We start from the raw sequence: 18,775 nt of genomic DNA on the forward strand, positions 1-18,775 counted from the left end.
TCCAAGCCAAGAAAAAAGGATTGCCTCATTTCCTCAAGACTGAACTTTTGATCAGTGCTGTGTGGTCAATCTAAAAAGTTTGATGGAATTTTAAACAAGGTTTTAATGGCATTTCGGAAGCCACCACCAAATATCCTCTGCTAAGGAAGCAGGATAACAAGACAGATGGAGTCAGATAGGAATTTGTTAAGGAAATTCGCCTCTATTACTACACTATGCATAGAACTCTTTCTGACATCTATTGTCAAGGCTGATGACTATTTTACAAATAATAATAAATTATTCACTTTGGCAAATCTGAGGATGTAACATGGGCCTATTTCATAACTTTTAAGTTTTTTATAACTAAAATGAGGTTGAGTTTGCAAGATGCTGGGGTACAAGAGAGAAAAGATTGACAAAGCTCCTGTTCCCGTGGACCTTAGATGCTAGTGGTGGAGACTGACTGTAAATACCTTTTTTAAAATATATTTTTACAAGTTGTGATTAGTGTTTTGAAAGAAATAGGGTACTGAGAAGAAAATAACAGAGGGAAACTAATTCAATAGGGTGATCAGGGAAGTCCTTTCTGAGGTGTGGACTTGAAACTTGAGACCCAAAAGATGAAAAGAAGCCGTTCATGGGAAATCTGGTAGGAAGAACAATGCTGGCAGACGCATTGCAAGTGCAAAGGGCCTGCAAGGCAAAGGGCTTGGCGTGTTAGAAAAAACTGACAGAAGGCTCAGATGAGGGAAGCATCAGGACCAGGGTGGGTGGCATGAAATGAGATTAGAGAGATAGGTGGATACAGATCCTACAGGAAAACATTTCTCAAAATTTTTTGACAGTGGCTCACTGTGGGAAACACATTTTATATCTCATTCAGTACTTAAAGCAAATGCACAAAACAAGACCTACTCTTATAATGTGTAATGTCTACTATATGTTCTATTATGTTCTGTAATTTTATTTTAAAATGCTGATCATTACCTACTGAATTGATTTCCTGACCAACTAATGGATTTTTGCAAAAATACAGATAAAGGTCCTTGTAGGCCAGGGTAAAGAATTTGGAAAATCATTGCAAGTCTTTAAGGAAGGGGGAGCATTATTAATAATAATAAAAAAATCATTTTAGCTATTGTAGGAAGAATAAACTGAAGGATTACGAAATGGAAGTGTGAGGATCAGTCATGATCTTATCGCAGAAGGCCAGGTGAAAGATAATAGTAGCTCAGTCTGATAGAGATGGGTGGAGCAATGTGTTCAGATTCAGGATATATTTTAGAGGTAGAACTGACAGGACATAGTGATGGGTTGGATGGGTGAGGATGAAGGAAAGGGAGGCATCAAGAATCAATCCCAGGCTTCTGGTTTTGGTAACTGAAAGAATGGTAGTACTAAGATTTATGGCGGAAAATAAAAAATTCCACTCTAAACATATTAAGTTTGAGATGACTTTGAGTCATCTAAGTAGGTAATATACAACTAGAGTTCAGAGAAGCAAGCTGAGGATCAATAAAATTGGGGTTTAAGACAAATAAATGGTATTTGAAGTCACAGAAATAGATGGGTTCACCTAGACAACGTATGGATATTGAGCAGAAAAGGAAGGGCTCAGGAAGGACGTCCAAGGAGTTCCCATGCTGAGAAATGGGATAGAGGGGTTAGGAGGACCTAGCAAAAGAGATCAAGAAGGACCTACCTTGAAATATGAGCAATGGCAGCAGAGTGCACTATCCTAAGAACCACCAGGCAGAGTGTTTCAAGGATGGAAAAGCTGTGTGAAGTACTATTAAAGAACCAAGCATAATGAGAACGGAAAATTACCCCTCTGGCACTGTGAAGGCCTTTGGCAATCTTGACAAGGGTATTTGAATGTAACTGAAGGGACACAAGCTAGATTAAACCCTATAACCCAGAAATTCCACCCCTCGGTTATTGGAAACAAACTCTTGCATGAGTAACCAAGAGACTCCTATACAAGATGGTCATAACTGCTTTGTTTACTGGGGCAAATAACTGGAAATGACCCAAATCTGCATCCTTAGGAGAATAGGTAAATACATTGTGCTGTATTCATGGAATGGAGTAGTATAGAGTAATGAAAGTGAATTCTTCAACGGGGGTAAATCATGTGAACTTAATGTTGATGGGGAAAAAGGCATAGAAAAAAGGTATGATTCCATTTATACAAAGATTAGAAATACATTGTTTAATGATGCATAAGCAAGGGAATGACAAACACAAAATTCAGAAGGGCCGTTAGCTGGTACATATGGGAATGCTCAAAGATTAAACTGTTTATGTATTGTATACATTTTGGTGTATATAAAATATTTCATTAAAAATAGCTACCTAGCTCTGTCCACTGAATAGGCCTAAATGCATTAACCAACCGAGTAGCAGTAGCAGTGAGTACTGCTACTCAGTACTCTGGTCTCCAAATGCTATTTCCTACTGAAAAGAATAAGGACTCTTTGGGAAAAGGGCTGATTTCAGGTATGGAACAAGGGAATATACAGGACAAGCTTGAAAATGTTGTCTTAGACTACAAGGAAGATCTTGGGATTGCTAGGGTTGTGTCTAAAGAACTCAGAAGCCAAGCTGAAGGGCGCCTGGGTGGCTCAGTTGGTTAAGCGACTGCCTTCGGTTCAGGTCATGATCCTGGAGTCCCGGGATCAAGTCCCACATCGGGCTCCCTGCTCAGCGGGGAGTCTGCTTCTCCCTCTGACCCTCCCCCCTCTCATGTACACTCTGAAATAAATAAATAAATCTTAAAAAAAAAAAAAAGAAGCCAAGCTGAAGAGGCTCCCATTGAAAAGATGGGAAAGTTTGAGCACCCATAAGGATAAAAAATGCAGTAAATTGAAAAACACATCAAATATGCTTACCTACTTTTCTTATATAAACTATTATTACTATTGGTTATCTAAATGGCAAACAAGGACAGTTTCTCTTTATAGTATTCCAGATAATAAATGAAGAAGAAATGAGAAAATATAACCATTTTGCAATTTGTAGTCAATGAATAGACTTAGACATCGTTCATCAATTCCTAACATCACAGAAAGAAAATCAGACATTATGTGCAAAAAGAAATCAAACCTGAATCTGATCAAGCCTCTAGATCCAACTACCAATTTGTAGGAAATGTAGAAGACACAGGACTATCTTAAATCACACCGCAGGGATGTAATCTGCAAGATGAATACTGTGGAAAATTCCCAAAGACAAACAACTTGATTTTTTTTCAACAACAACAACAAGAACAACTGTAAACTGGTAAAGGAAACTGAGAGATGAAAGAGGAACCTACTGATTTAAGGAGCTTTAAAAGATAACCAATCCCAATATGTGGACATTATTTGGATTCTGATTCAAACAAACTATTAAACATTTCTAAGAAATGTATGGGACAATTGGAAATTTGAATGCTGATAGATACTTAGGATGTTAGGCAATTTCTGGTACATATGGGAATGCTCAAAGATTAAACTGTTTATGTATTGTATACATTTTGGTGTATATAAAATATTTATATATTTATATATTTTTATGGTTTTGTGACAAGCTAGTATATTATAAACTAATCACATTTTATATGTGATAAGGTGATTGTGGTTATAGTAAAATGAATTTTACATTTAAAATGACTTTGGTTTGGAGATAAAAATTAATTTTAAAAAAAGAGCTAATTTGCGGCACCTGGGTGACTCAGTCAGTTAAGCGTCTGCCTTCGGCCCAGGTCATGATCCCACGGTCTTGGGATCGAGCCCCGCATCAGGCTCCCTGCTCTGCGGGGAGTCTGCTTCTCCCTCTGCCTCTGCCCCTTTAGGCCCACATGTATTCTCTCTCTCTCAAATAAATAAATACAATCTTTTTTTTTTTTTTAAAGATTTTATTTATTTATTTGAGACAGAATGAGAGAGAGAGAGCACATGAGAGGGGGGAGGATCAGAGGGAGAAGCAGACTCCCCGCCGAGCAGGGAGCCCGATGCGGGACTTGATCCAGGGACTCCAGGATCATGACCTGAGCCGAAGGCAGTCGCTTAACTGACTGAGCCACCCAGGTGCCCATAAATAAATACAATCTTAAAAAAAAAAAAAAAAAGAGCTAATTTGGGTTAGTTAAATAGACAAAAGAAGCATTTAGTTAAAATCTCTGATTGAATGCACTTTCAAAGTTGCTTTCTCCCAAATTAGAGTGATAGAAAAGTGTATACTGTACATACATACTTGTATGAATTTTAAAGACATAAATCCATGAGTACAAAAAAATAATGGAGCAAAACAACGACAGAATTCTGGACTTGGGGACACAATGCCCATGGGAGGGTGGGAGTATACCAAAAACAGAGAGTTAAGTGAAAGCTTCCTTGGCCCATCCAGCTGGAGAATGTTGGTTTTATCACTTTAACTTGCATTTCCCTAATTAAGAGTGAGGTTGATCATCTTTATTATTGGCCATTTAGTTTCTTTTTTTGTGATTTGGTTGTTCATATATTTTGCCTAATTTTCTAGTGGGTGGCTTGTTTTCAAGTATTCTGAATACTAAACTTTCATTGGTTGTATATGTTGCAAATATCTTCTCTGAGGCTGTCACTTGTATTTTAACTTTGGGGTGTCTTTTGTCATGTATATATTTTATGTAGTCAAATTTATTAACATTTTCCTTTACGATTTATGGTTTTTATCTTATTTAAGAATACTTTCCCTTCCAAGGTCATAAAGATTTTTCCTGTATTTTCTTCTAAAAGTTTTAAGGCTTTACCTTTCATTAAATACTTAACCCATCCGGAACGATTTTTGTGTAAGATTTAAAGTACAGATCTACGGGCACCTGGGTGGCTTAGTCGGTTGAGCGGCCAACTTTTGATTTCGGCTCAGGTCATAATCTAGAGGTCCTGGGATTGAGCCCCAAGTCAGGCATTGTGCTCAGTGGGGAGTCAGCTTGAGGATTCTCTCTCTCTCTCCTTTGGCTCCTCCTCCTGCTCACACTCTCAATCTCTCTGAAATAGATAAATAAATTTTAAAATTAAAGTATAGATCTAATAGCTTTTTAAATTTTTAAAAAATTTTAAAAGATTTTATTTATTTATTTGAGAAAGAGAGAGAGAACGAGCAGAGGGAGGGGCAGAGGGAGAAGCAGGCTCCCCACTGAGCAGGGAGCCTGACACGGGCTCGATCCCAGGACTCTGGGATCATGACTTGAGCTGAAGGCAGACGCTTACCTGACTGAGCCACCCCGGCGCTCCTTAATAGCTTTTTTAAAAATGTGAATTATCCAGTTGTCCCAAGATAATTTACTGAATAGTTCATTATTTTCCCACTAGTTTAACATAGCTTTTCCCATCACATACAAGTTCCCAAATAATCATTAATCTGTTTTCAATTGTTCTCTTCTATTTTATTGATCTGTTTGTCTCTTTACCCATGCTTCTTAGTGTGAATTACTATGGCATCAAACAAAATCTTGATAGGCAGTTGGGCAAGTAAAAGAAGGCTTTGTTTTTTAAAGCAAAGTCAAAACATTATTAGAAGAGAAAGGAATTAGACTGAGAAGGGGCAAAGGCCATAAAATGCTATACTTTATTAAATCATCCATAAGAGCTCATTATCACTTTCAGTGTTCAGAGGAGAATAAACCGCATGCTTTCTTTGAGCAGGATTTGTTTTGGAACAAACTGGAATATTCGTGTTACAACTAAAAACCAACAGAAGAATCACACTAGACAAGACAGGGACTTGCCCTTTTGTACCTGATGTGTTTATGCATAGATTTAATTTTCATCCAAGCTCCGATCAGAAATTGGTTCAGCTTTTGTATGAAGTGAACGTATGATGAGTAAATCACCTGGATGAGGTACCTACTTTTTATCTAAAATCCATAAGTACTACTTAATGAAGAATATGCAAAGCCATAATTAGGAGCAACAGAGATATTCTGTTTGGAAAGATTTCTAAATTAATAGAACTTATGGCTTCCGTTAGTGGTTCTTTTAAAAGTTGTCTCACAAATATCTCAGATCTGATCTGTATTTGAAAAAGTAAATCACTTTTATAAGCATAATTTTTTAAATGATAGAGGTGGTTTTGTGACAAGCTAGTATATTATAAACTAATAACCATAGTATAGAAAATTTGAAAAACTAAAGCCAGTAAGTCACCCACAAAGTCAGTGCCCTAACACAACCTTTACCATTGTTTTAGAAAATATTTTCAGTGGGGTGCCTGGGTGGCTCAGTCGTTAAGCATCTGCCTTCAGCTCAGGTCATGATCCCAGGGTCCTGGGATCGAGCCCCACATCAGGCTCCCTGCTCCACGGGAAGCCTGATTCTCCCTCTCCCACTCCCCCTGCTTGTGTTCCCTCTCTTGCTGTGTCTCTCTCTGTCAAATAAATAAAACCTTTAAAAAAAAAATATTTTCAGTATGTTTTTCACCTGAATAAGTTTCTACTAATAATTTTGTATTGCATTGTGCATGAATATGTATAAATGAACTATTACAAAGTGAACACATCACGTAACACCATCCAGAAGAAGAATATTAACAGGACCCTAGAATCCACTAAGTGTCTTCCCCTCCCCAAGTTGTTAATGCCTTCTTTCTCCTAAAAGGAATCACTATCTTGCCTTCTAAAGCCATAGACTAAGTCTGTCTTAAAATTTTATGTGAGTAGAATTAAACAGTAAGCTTTCTTTCTGGCTTCTTTTAGTCAATGGTACATTTGTTTCATCCATGTTGCTGCACATAGAAGTAGTTGGTTCATTTAATTGCTATATAGTATTCTATTGCATGACTAAACCACAATTTATTATAATCCTTGTGGACATCTGGATTGTTTACAGATTAGGGCTAATAAGAATAATGGTGCTATAAATATTATTTTTTTCCCCTAAAGATTTATTTATTTACTTGAGAGAGAGAGAGAGTACAGAGGGAGAGGGACAAGCAGATTCCCCGCTGAGCAGGGAGCCTGATGCAGCGCTCCATCCCAGGACCCTGAGATCATGACCTGAGCCGAAGGCAGACGCTTAACCGACTGAGCCACCCAGGCACCCCTATAAATATTCTTTCAGCTGTCTTTTCCTGTATATATGTATTTATTTATGTTGGATATATATCTAGGAGGGGGTTTGCTAGGTCATAGGGTATGCATATGTTTAACCTTAGTACACATTACAAAACAGTTTTACATTGTAGTTGTACTAATTTACTCTATCCTAAGTAGGGCACGAGAGTTGTGATGAATATTAAAATCATGAGTAGGTATCGAATTGCACCACATGTTTTTCTTTTACATCTGTTGTGATGAGTATTTGGCTTTCTCCTATATTTTGTTCATTTTCAAGTGTTAAACCATTCTTGCTTTCTTGGAATAACTCCACCTTAGTTATAATGTACTATTCTTTTTAATTAACACTGGATTTGTTTTCTAATATTTTGTTTAGGAGTTTGTATACAGCTCATCAGAGACATCTGTGATGTTTTCTTTCTTTCTTTATATGCCTTCAGTTTGGATGTCAAAGTTTGCTGGCCTCATAAAATAAGTTGGGAGTGTATATACTTTCTTCATTTTTTAAGTTGTAGTACAATATACAGAATATAAAATTGACCATTTGAACCATTTTTAAGTGTTCAGTTCACTGGCATTAAGTACATTCACACTACTGTTCAGTCATTGGCACCATCCATCTCCAGAACTTTTTTCATCTTCCCAAAGTGAAACTCTGTGCCCATTAAACAATAACCCTCCGTTCCTCCCTCCCCTCAGACTCTAGAAACCACCTTTCTACTTTCTTATCGATGAATAAGACTACTCTAGGCAGCTCCTATAAGTGGAAGCATACAGTAATTTGTCCTTTTGTGTCTGGCTTATTTCATTTACTATATCCAAAGTTCACCCATGTTGTAGCATGTGTCTGAATTTCCTTCCTTTTCTTTGGCTGAATAATTTCATTGTATGCATCTATCACATTTTGTTTATTCATTCATCTGTTGATGGACACTTGGGTTTTTTCTTTTACATTTTATTTATTCATTCAACTGTTCAGGAACACTTGGGTTTCTTCTATCTTTTCTTCTACCTGTTTCTTTTCTTCTATTGTATATCTTCTGTGGCCATTGTGAATAATGCTGCTGTGATTATGGGCATACAAATATATTTTCGAGTCTGCTTTCAATTATGTTAGATATATTCCCAGAATTGCTGGATCATATGGTAATTCTATTTTTAACTTTTTAAAGAAACTCCATACTGTTTCCAAAGCAGCTGCACCATTTTACATTCCTACCAACAATGCACAGGTTTCCAACTTCTCCACATCCTCACCAACACTTACTATTTTCTGGTTTTGTTTTGTTTTTGTTTTTGTTTTGTAATAGGCATCCTAATGGGTATGAATTGTGATTTTGATTTGCATTTCCGTAATGATTAGTGATGTTGAGTAACTGTTGATCTTTTAAGGTTTCTAATACAATTCATGACTTTTACTTCTTCCCGGGTAATGGAAGGACCTTAGAACACTTGATTTCGATTTCCTCTTACTGCCTATGTGCTACTATCATTATGTAATTTAATTCTACATATATTTTAAAATTCCATGAGGCATTATTATTGTTTCATAAAGTCACTACTGATTTGTTTTCCTGAAAATAAGAGCTAAGAAACATGTGCTGTTCTCATATCCATTTTTCTCTGTTCCCCTGCTTTTCATAGGGATTGCGTTTCCCAGGCTCCCTTGCTAACTGATCCCGTTAGGTTCATACAAATGGGAGGCATGGGCAAAAGATCGGAAGGTAGCAGAAAGGGAGAAGTCAAGCCATTTTCCTGTTTCTCCCTCTGCTTCAGGTGATATCTCCATCAGTCACTGTGCCTTCTCTGTGGCTGTAGCTCCTACTGGGTGTCCCTCTCCCTGGGATCCTAGCATCCATTGGGCACTTCTCACTATTGTTCTGTCCCCTTGCTGCATGGCCCTGCCCTCTAGGCCCTCTAGGCTCTGATAAGAACTCCTCATCCAGGGCAAGTCTTATCCATTGCACTCCAGATGTGCTGACCCCTGCGATTTCCCCAAATGTGGGAAACTCGACTGCATAATTTGTGGTAGTGGGGGACTGCATTCGTGCTTTCCCCTGAAAAAAAAAAGAACTCCTCATCTCATTGCCCCTGCTAATACCTGGGCTGTCACCCTGTCCCTGTGAGGCTTCTCAGGGCCTTCATCACTTACATAACCAATTCTCTGTACTAAGGTCCTTTTGTTCATAGGTCTGAGAGTAGTTCCCATTTCCTGACTGGATCCTATTATTACACTCTACAAAACACCATTTGCTCACCAAGGTATAGCATTAAGAAGCTGTTACCTAGTTATTCTGAACAGAGATCCAAAAAGAGAAATGCAATAAGATGTGTGTTGATTTTAAGTCTTGAGAATGGTGTGGGTTGATTTTCATTCTATTATAAACCTTGGAAGCCGCAAATCAATGTTTGCCAAATAGGAAAAAATAAATACACTGGTATTTAGGGGAAGGAAATGTTATTTTTAAGAATCTAAGTTACATATTTAAAACAATAGAATGCTTAAAAAAAAAACCTTAAGAATATATAAAAATAAGCCAGTTTCCTCTGAAATACTGCATTATTTCCTTTATGAAAAAAAAATCAGTCAATACCTATTTAGAAAATTAAAATATTCAATTGTTTTTAAAAACAAATTTAAATTTATTAAGTTTTAAAATTTTAATTTAAAGTAGATAATAAAAATTATGGGGCACCTGTTCTGTGCTAGGTAAGTATTATGAGACATACAGGATGAATAAGACAAAAATAACTCAAAAGACAAAACAAAACACAGGAAAAAAAATGTACATGTCTGGAAATCCATGTATAAGATTAGCCATCACTTAAGTTAAATTTATTTATTTATTTATGATTTATTTATTTGAGAGAGTGAGTGTATGTGGGGGGAGGGGCAAAAGGAGAGAATCTTCAAGCAGACTCCCCACTGAGCACGGAGCCCTAAGTGGGGCTTGATCACATGCCAAGAGTCAGATGCTTAATGACTAAGTCACCCAGGTGCCCCGACTTAATTTAAATTTAAATTTAACTAACATATTCTATCTTATCATGGAATCAGAGGGAAGATTTAATATTAGAATACTAGTGATACAATGCTGATTTCATTTTTTACCACTTTCCCTTTTGCTCCCCCCATTCTTGCTACACCAGACTTATTGCTCTTCCTTAAACAAGGTAAGCATGCAGACAATGGGAATAATACATAAAAATATAATATATAAAATACGAGTATAATATATAAAAATAACAAAATATATTAATGATGATGGGTGCCAAATTCCTTATTTTTTTGAGAAACAGATATGGAAAAGGACAAAACTAGAATGAACACTTTGATTGGATTAGAATTAGAAGTATTGGTGTGAACTCATAGATTTCAGTATTTGTAGACAGATATGAAAATGCATATAAATATAAGATACATACATTCCCTAATCTTGGCCTAGAACAACAATGCTTCACCCATAATAGCAATGAATACACCAACTGTCCAGAAATTGTCTTCTAAATACTATTATTCTCCACTAAAAGGAATCAGGACTCTTATAAAAATGGCTGATTCCAGAGTTGGTGCAGGGAAAGTAAAAGATGAGCCTGGGATATTTTATTATTCCAGACAAAAAAAAAGAAACACTCAAAGAATGACGGGGACATGTCAAAAGGACACAGAAGTCAATTTGAACAGAGTTCCCATTGGCCAAAATGGGGATCATATGAACAACAGAATGATTCTTGAACAGGTTATGAATTCATGAGTCCATTGTAACATATATTAATAAATGAATAAATTGAAGGTTTGGTGAAACTTTATAATAGTCTCAAAGTACCACTTTACAAAATGCTTATTAATAATAAAGGGAAAAAGAGTAACTGTAAAGTGGAGAAGCCTGGCAGACATCACCTTAATCAAGTGATCAGAGTTAAATGGAACAAATAAAAATTCTGTGTGCCTGGATTGGATGGAATGAGAAAGGGCATTACTCCTGTGATGTTCCTGACAAAGGTTCAATACCTGAGAGCATAAGGAAATCTCACACAAATCCAAATTCAAGGACATTCTACAAAATAACTTGCAAGTAATTCTCAAAAATATCAAGGTCATGGAAGTGAAAGAAAGACTAAGGAACTGTTTGATACTGAAGGTGTCTAAAGATGCAGCACAAGTAAGTGCGATTGGTGATTCTGGATTGAACCTGTTCCCTATGAAGGAGATCACAAGTGTTAATTTCCTGATTTTGATGGTTGTATTGTGGTTATGAATTCATAACATATTCCTACTGTTAGGACATCAAATCAGAAATTTAACTTCCAAATGATTTAGGAAAAGGTTCTTTGTGGTATATTTGCAAATTTTCTCTAAGTTTGAGATGTTATCAAGATAATATGATGCATACAAAGAAAAAGAATGGAACTCTTTCACAATCCTCTGGGTCAGGAATTCAGGCAGGACTCGGGCAGCTTTTGTGCTCTGTGTAGCAAAAGCTGGGGTCACTCACTCAGCTGCATTCAACTAGAAGTTGTGCTAGAAGTTCCAAGGTAGCTTCACTCACTGTCTGCTCCTCCATGTGTGCCCCCCTACCCCTCCACACACAGTGTCCCATCACTCAGGAGTCTAGCCCAGTCTTCTTTCAGTCTGATAGCTGGATTCCCAAAACAACAGAAAAACAGCTAGGCCTCTTAAAGTCTTCTCCACCTGGCTGGTGGTTGCATAGGTGTGTTCACTTTGTACAGATTTAATCAGGCTGTATACTTAAGATTTTATTTACTTTATATTATGTTCCATGTACTTCAGCAAAATAAGTAAAAATAACTTCTAGTTACTGTTTGCACTGTTCTAATTGCACATCCTCCTTTTTTACCTTTCCAATTAACAACATCTGATAGACAAATTCTTCTGGAATGAAGGTAAGATGGTAACATAAGCACATGTATTTCACAACCTTCCTTTCTAAATATCTACAAAAATAATCCAGCAAATATAAAATGGATATGTTTTGCCTAATCCTGGAAAATAAAGGCCTATCCCACCTACATATTTCAAGACCCCAGGAATTTTCACTGAGCTAACATAAGCAAGAAAATGGAGCACCAGCTTGTTGGCAGTTACTTTTAACCATTCTTTCTAGGGAGAACTAGAGAATGGCTTTGACTCATATCCTTTTTGCTTGCTAGGAGAATTGGCTGGTTCACAAATATTTATTAGCCTCCCACTCTGGAGGAAACCTCTTTACAGGTTTGCCCCCAGGGAAAGACGTGCCTGGTCCTGTTCTCAAAACCACTCAAGAGGAAGCCTGCTTGGAAACTTGCTCCAGGGAGATTGCAATCTCTGTAGCCACAGGCTCTGCTCCTGCTCAAAGGAAGGAATCTGAGAATAAGAAAGAGAAATATATTTTATTTTTTAATCTAGTTAAGGTAGATTATAACTGAATGAGCACCAACTTATGGAAAATTAAATGTGTGAATTGTCCCATAATGGAGAACAAACTGGCTGATGGAAGTTATTAGATTAAAGGTAAAAACATGGAATGCAGAAGTAAGTAATCCAGTGTTTCGTTTTGTTTTGTTTTTAATGAGTTGCTAGAAGTAAAAATAAAGAAAATAACCAAAAGAAATTTATAAATAGATATGCAGTCAGGATCACTGAAAAAGAGATGTACAGCTACATGCATTCTGATAAAATTTATAGATTTCAAAGATAAAGAAATTTTATATACTTCAAGAAAGAAAAATATCTACAAAGGAAAGACAATCAGACTGGTAGATTAGTCCAGATGTTCACAAAGATGTATGAAGTTTTGGAAACAAATTAAAATATCCTTTGGTAGAATTTACTGGTTACATTTTAAAGGAATAAAGTATTTAGTCTACCTATCCAGGAACATGATCTCTCTCTCTATGTGTCAGATAGTCTTTTGTGTCTCTGAATAAAATTTTATAGTTTTCTTCATTTGGTCTTGCTCATGTCTTAATAGATTTAATCTTTGGCATTATATGGGTTTTTGTGTGTTTGTTTTGACATTGCTTGTTTATTTTTTTATTACATTTTGTAAGTAATATTAGTAATACATATTGCTAAAAATAATGACCATTGGTTTATCCTGTTTCAAAATTTATACTGTATTTTTTCTTATCTTATTGCATTACTTAGTACCTCTAGTACAGTGTTGATACTTGCAGTCTTTTTTTTTTCTGACTTGAATGGGATTGCATTTAATGTTTCACCATTAAATATGAAGTTTGCCTTAGAGTCTGGTAGATCACTTTTATCAGATATATTCCTAGCTTACTAAGGTTGTTTATAGATGTGGAATTTTTATTGAATTTTTTTTCTGTCATCTTTTGAGATGATTGCTTTTATATAACTCTGTCAATGTGGTGAATCTCATCCTTAGATTCTGTAAAGCTGATGCATTTTTATATTCCTGTGATAAACCTAATTAGGCAAAAGTATTCATCTCTTTGTATACTACAGAATCTAATTTGCTACTAATGATTTAGCATTTTTGCATCTTTGTTCATTAGTGAGACTGCCTATAATTTTATTTTTGGTGTGCTATAATTGTATTTTAGAACTAGAACTATGGGTAGGTTAGATTCATAGAACAGGTTGGAAACACTTTTTAAGCACATGTTCCTGAACAGTTTGTACAATATAAAAATTATTGAAACTAGGAAGAAATTGTGTAAAATTCATTAATTTTTTAGAGTGGTTCTTTGACAGGTTCTAATTTCTCCTAAGGTTTTGTTGTTGTTGTTGTTTTAAAGATTTTATTTATTTAGGGGTGCCTGGGTGGCTCAGTCGTTAAGCGTCTGCCTTCGGTTCAGGTCATGATCCCAGGGTCCTGGGATCGAGCCCCACATCGGGCTCCCTGCTCTGTGGGAAGCCTGCTTCTCCCTCTCCCACTCCCCCTGCTTGTGTTCCCTCTCTCGCTGTGTCTCTCTCTGTCAATAAATAAATAAAAATCTTCTTTAAAAAAAATAAATAAATAAAGATTTTATTTATTTATTTGACAGAGAGAGAGCGAGAGACAGCAAGAGCAGGAACACAAGAAGGGGGAGTGGGAGAAGGAGAAGCAGGCTTCCCACCGAGCAGGGAGACCGATGAGGAGCTTGATCCCAGGACCCTGGGATCATGACCTGAGCCAAAGGCAGACGCTTAACCACTGAGCCACCCAGGCGCCTCTCTCCTAAGGTTTTAATGTATTTATTGTTTCTACTCCTTTTTTAATTTTATTTTATTATGTTATGTTAATCACCATTCATTACATCATTAGTTTTTGATGTAGTGTTCCATGATTCATTGTTTGCGTATAACACCCAGTGCTCCATTCAGTACGTGCCCTCTTTAATACCCATCACCAGGCTAACCCATCCCCCCACCCGTTTCTAATCCTTCTTGAGTCAAAAGTAACATTTATATTTTCCTAGAAAATCATCCATTTCAAGTAGCTTGTCAAGTTACTTTGGTATAATAGTTAACAATATTATCTAAAAGCATTTAATCTTTCTTTAAGCAGTTGTGTCCGTTTCTTGTTTTTAATGGTGTTTAATGATTTGTACTCATTGTTTTCTTGACTGTTCTTACCAAAAGTTTTTCTATTTTATTGGTATTTTCAATGAAACAGCTTTTGGTTTTTTCAATTAAGATTACATTTTAATTTTTGGTTTTGGTTCTTATTTACCAGTCCATTTCTTTGTTCTTATTAATTATTTACATTTACTTATATGGCTATATTTTGCTATATTTTCTTCTGACTTCTTGAGTGGAATATTTAATACCTGAATTGTATTTTGTTTTAATTTGTAAAAATTTCATCAAAGTAATATATACAAACAGATAAATTATCAAGTAGCATTAGAGGCTTACATCAAGAAATAGTAGCCTTGGTGGTGGGGTGGGGGTTGGCACTGTTTGTAAGTGGCCCTGGCCCCACTGTCCACCTGGCCCCATGGTTCACCGCAGCCAGGCGGCCAGCCTACAATCCCTCTACCCACACCTCCCCAAATGGAAGGCTGCAGCCCTTGCCAGAGTAAGGCCAGCCAGAGTGGGAAGGAGCACAGAGCACAGGCTTGCCTGGAGAGAGGAGCCCATGCTGGGGGGTGGAGTCCACCTCCTAGCATTACTGGAACAAACGAGAAATGGCTGTATCCTGTCCTGTGTGCAATCTGGCCTGGCCCAGAATGTAGGTGTTCCAGGTGCATCTGCTGGACCACTGACCTGAGGCAGAGACCTGGTACCCTCCAGTGCCCTCTGCTCCCTACCTCAGGGGACTCCCTTGCAGATGGTGCAGTGCCAGCGGGTCTCCACATGGTGCTTGCACTCGTTGCAGTGTAGACAAAGCAGTCTTGGCTGTGGGTGTACAGCTCCACCAGCATGCACATGGTGGACCACTGGGCTCTTTGGAGTGGAGAGAACTCCAGGTTCTTGTCCCTTGTGAGGGTAAGGAAGGCGACCGGCTCATCCATCAGATAGCAGGGGATGAGGAGGTCAGGATCAATGATGTGAGGCAGGTAATAAGAGGGATCACAAAGAAGACAATCTCAATCTGACTCTGGAACAAGAGCACCGCATGGCGCTGGATCAACAGCAGCCAACAGGTGAGTTGAGCTAAATGCCCATGAGGCTGGTGATAAACTTCAGTTAGTTTACAACCATACAAGTTTCGACGATACAGCCCTTGCTTTTTCCTGCTCACAAACCTCTGGTCGCTTCTCTGAGAATGACTACAATGGACCTAAAATCTACATCTTTTTATCTTCTCATTTAATAATTCCTTCAAAATAAGAACCATTTAGGTCAGGTACAGTGTATGTACAGTGGACATTTCGCCTCAAAGGGTCTACTCTAAAATGTAGCCCATAGTTCAGTCTGAATCTAATCACAAGGAAACAAGTCAGACAGATCCAAATTGAAGGACATTCTAAAAAACAATTTTTGGCCTTGACTTTCAACAAAATGCCCATGTTATGAAAGAAAAGAAAGCCAGGAACTGAGACATGGCAACTTAACCTGACACAATCCTTGATTGGAGCAGACGCTAGATAGTGGCACTGGGGGAAGTTTCCTGTGTGAAGCCCTAGTGTGGTTAAGCAGAGAACTACAGATAAAGAAGATGTAGCAAAATGTTAGCAATTGGTGAATCTAAGCAAGGGATAAGGGAGGGGGTCCACTATGCAACTTCCTGTAAGTTTAAAATTTTTGAAAGTTGGTGGGAGTGGGAAAAATAATAAAGCAAAATCTTCTTAGTCCTTGCTGTGGAAAAAACAAGAGTTTTTCTCATTAATGTCTGAGAAGACACAACCACCATTAATTCTCATACCCATTAGTGTAAAGGCTGCAATAGAAAGCTGGTATTGCATATCTATTTTACATTAATTCCTATATAACTCTAAATTCTATTAAACTGAAAAATGTAAAATGGTACCTTCAAGAGATCAGGAACTCGTGAGCAACTGCTGTGCTGCCCACTATATTCTACCAGTTTCTCAGAGACTGAAAATCTGTGCAAACTGGCAGTAACACTTGTAATATACTTGGGCAGCAATGTTTGCATAAAACAAGAGTCTTAAGATAAGACACATTTCTAGAAAAAGAATGTAGGGCAAGAGAGCACACTGAGTAGAGACACCTCTCAAACAGACGCCAAAAGTTAAAAGCATCAAGGGAGGACTGTGACATGTGTTTGACCTTGTAATACTGGGTATAAGATTGTGACTCAAAGAAAACACTCATAAAACAAGGAAGAGCATTTTGAAAAGGTGATGCACAGGAAAACACTAACAGTGGAGAATGCTTGTAACAACTCATTCAAAATAGAGGCAAATAAAACCATCTAGTGACCAAAAAAAAAAAAAAGAGAGAGAGAGAGAGAGAGAAATAAAAGAAATAGTAGATTTTCTCTTTCTACCACCAACTATAACTCCTTAAGAGCATCCATTTTCACCTTTTTTAGCTGAATCTTCTGCTATTCATCTCCATCTTTCTAAAATTATGCTATTTCTTGACTTGTCAATTTTAGGCAGAACCTATAGATTACCTTTTATGGTAGTTGAGGATTTACTTCTGTACTTCCCTTTTTCCATTCTCAAAAAATTTTGTTAAAGCAATATCCAATGTTATATATCATTCTGATATGTAAATATTGTTCACTATTTTGCAAAATAATGTACTATGATGATAGGTCCTTTCTGTAAACACTCTGGTTTTCCTGTAAGTAATAATTGCCTCCTTTCAAAAATTTGCTTAAGTTTTTTCTGTACGTAGCTCTAAGTGTTTTCCAAATACTACTACCATTTATTTTTCCAAATCACCTAGCAATTTTTCCAAATGCCCCATCATATCAGATAATCTGTAAGTTCCATCTATTTTGCTTGATGCCTTTGTCCCAAAGTCCACCGTCCTCCGACTCTAATATGAACCAATTGGCCCCTAGGCCTGGTGTGTAGTTGTTAAGATGGGCATTTCTTTGTCATTCTCCTGTGGAAGATCTCCTGTTTCCTAGCTCCCACATCTCTTGTTATAGATTAACAGTCTAGAGACTATATTCTAGCTAGTTTAAGTCCAAAGAAAATTATTTGATTTGTACAATCATTGAAAGAGCTGAAGGAGGAATCTCTGGGTCAAGCTTTCAGGACCTCTGCCAAAGTCATACCATAAAACTAAGTAGTGTCGGGCCCTGTCATGATCAGGAAGCTGCTGAATCAGGAAGCTGCTTCCACAATGGCTGGCACCAGAACCAGGCCACCTCTGCCACATCAAAGTTGCTGAAAATAAAGCCTCCTGCTAAACCAGGAGGCTCCCTGGCAATCGGTATGCCGCAGCCATAGCGGCCAGCTCTAGAACCCTATCTCCTCTTCACAATCTGTATCCGTCTCTATTCTCACATAATTCAGTTCCAGGTCAGATTCCCTCAGAGTGCATATGCTTGGCCCAGTACACATAATCTGAATCTAGAACCTTAGCTGCAACTTAAATCTAAATTCTGGGATGAATGGTTTTCTGCTTTCCAACCTCTGCATTACGGGAAGGCATTCTGGGACAAGGGTTAACAGCACAGTAGGTGTTGTGCAAACCATTCCACAGTATGTGCGATAGTCCTCTTGGTTACCTAACATCTATACTCACCATTCTTCCCAGACCTAAACTTCCAACGACAGTGTATTCCCACTTAATACAATGCAACTATACTTTGTACAAATGAAAACATCCTTACCATCTTTCAAGAAGAGGAGACACAAAATCTCAGTCACTGCCTCCGTTTCTGGGAGATGCTCTTTCTTCCTCTGGTTCGGTCACAAACCTCTCTTGCTAACCTACGACATGTAGATTAAATAAACTCACCTCTACCAATACACTTTGTATAAAAGCAGAGGAAAGAAAAAGGGAAAAAAGGAAAATCAAGTCATTATGCAGATCTTCCATGATTTACAATGGCATTATGTATGGAGAAGCCCATCATAAATTAAAAATATCCTGTCAAAAATGCATTTAATACACCTAACCTACCAAATATCATAGCTTAGACTAGTCTACATTAAAAGTGTTCAGAACACTTACACGAGACCACAGTTGAGCAAAATCATCTAATGCAAAACCTATTTTTTAAACAAGGGCTGCATATCTCACATAATTTATTGAATACTGTAATGAAAGTGAAAATGGGTACAAAATCATTGTAAGTGTGTTGGTTGGTTCATGATTGTGTGGCTGACTGGGAC

The 18,775-nt window shown here is 37.4% G+C and overlaps 1 protein-coding gene and 1 pseudogene across 3 annotated transcripts in view; one reads left to right on the forward strand and one right to left on the reverse strand.

Annotated features, from left to right (window-relative positions):
- SHCBP1L (SHC binding and spindle associated 1 like) overlaps positions 1 to 18,775 on the reverse strand; it is a 98,696-nt gene that overhangs the window by 57,861 nt on the left and 22,060 nt on the right. The window contains exon 1 of one of the 3 annotated variants that reach the window (XM_035010603.1): positions 15,320 to 16,898. The exons of 1 other annotated variant lie outside the window; for it this stretch is intronic. The gene's annotated coding sequence lies outside the window, so the exon portion shown is untranslated. Of the gene's footprint in view, positions 1 to 4,822; positions 4,865 to 15,319; positions 16,899 to 18,775 lie in introns of those variants that run through there. One more of the 3 variants, XM_035010604.1, reaches the window with a different exon arrangement.
- LOC118014625 lies at positions 8,968 to 9,117 on the forward strand (annotated as a pseudogene).

The sequence above is a fragment of the Mirounga leonina genome, unplaced genomic scaffold (assembly GCF_011800145.1).
Source record: "Mirounga leonina isolate KUSES-001 unplaced genomic scaffold, KU_Mleo_1.0 Mir_154, whole genome shotgun sequence".
Classification (NCBI taxonomy): domain Eukaryota; kingdom Metazoa; phylum Chordata; class Mammalia; order Carnivora; family Phocidae; genus Mirounga; species Mirounga leonina.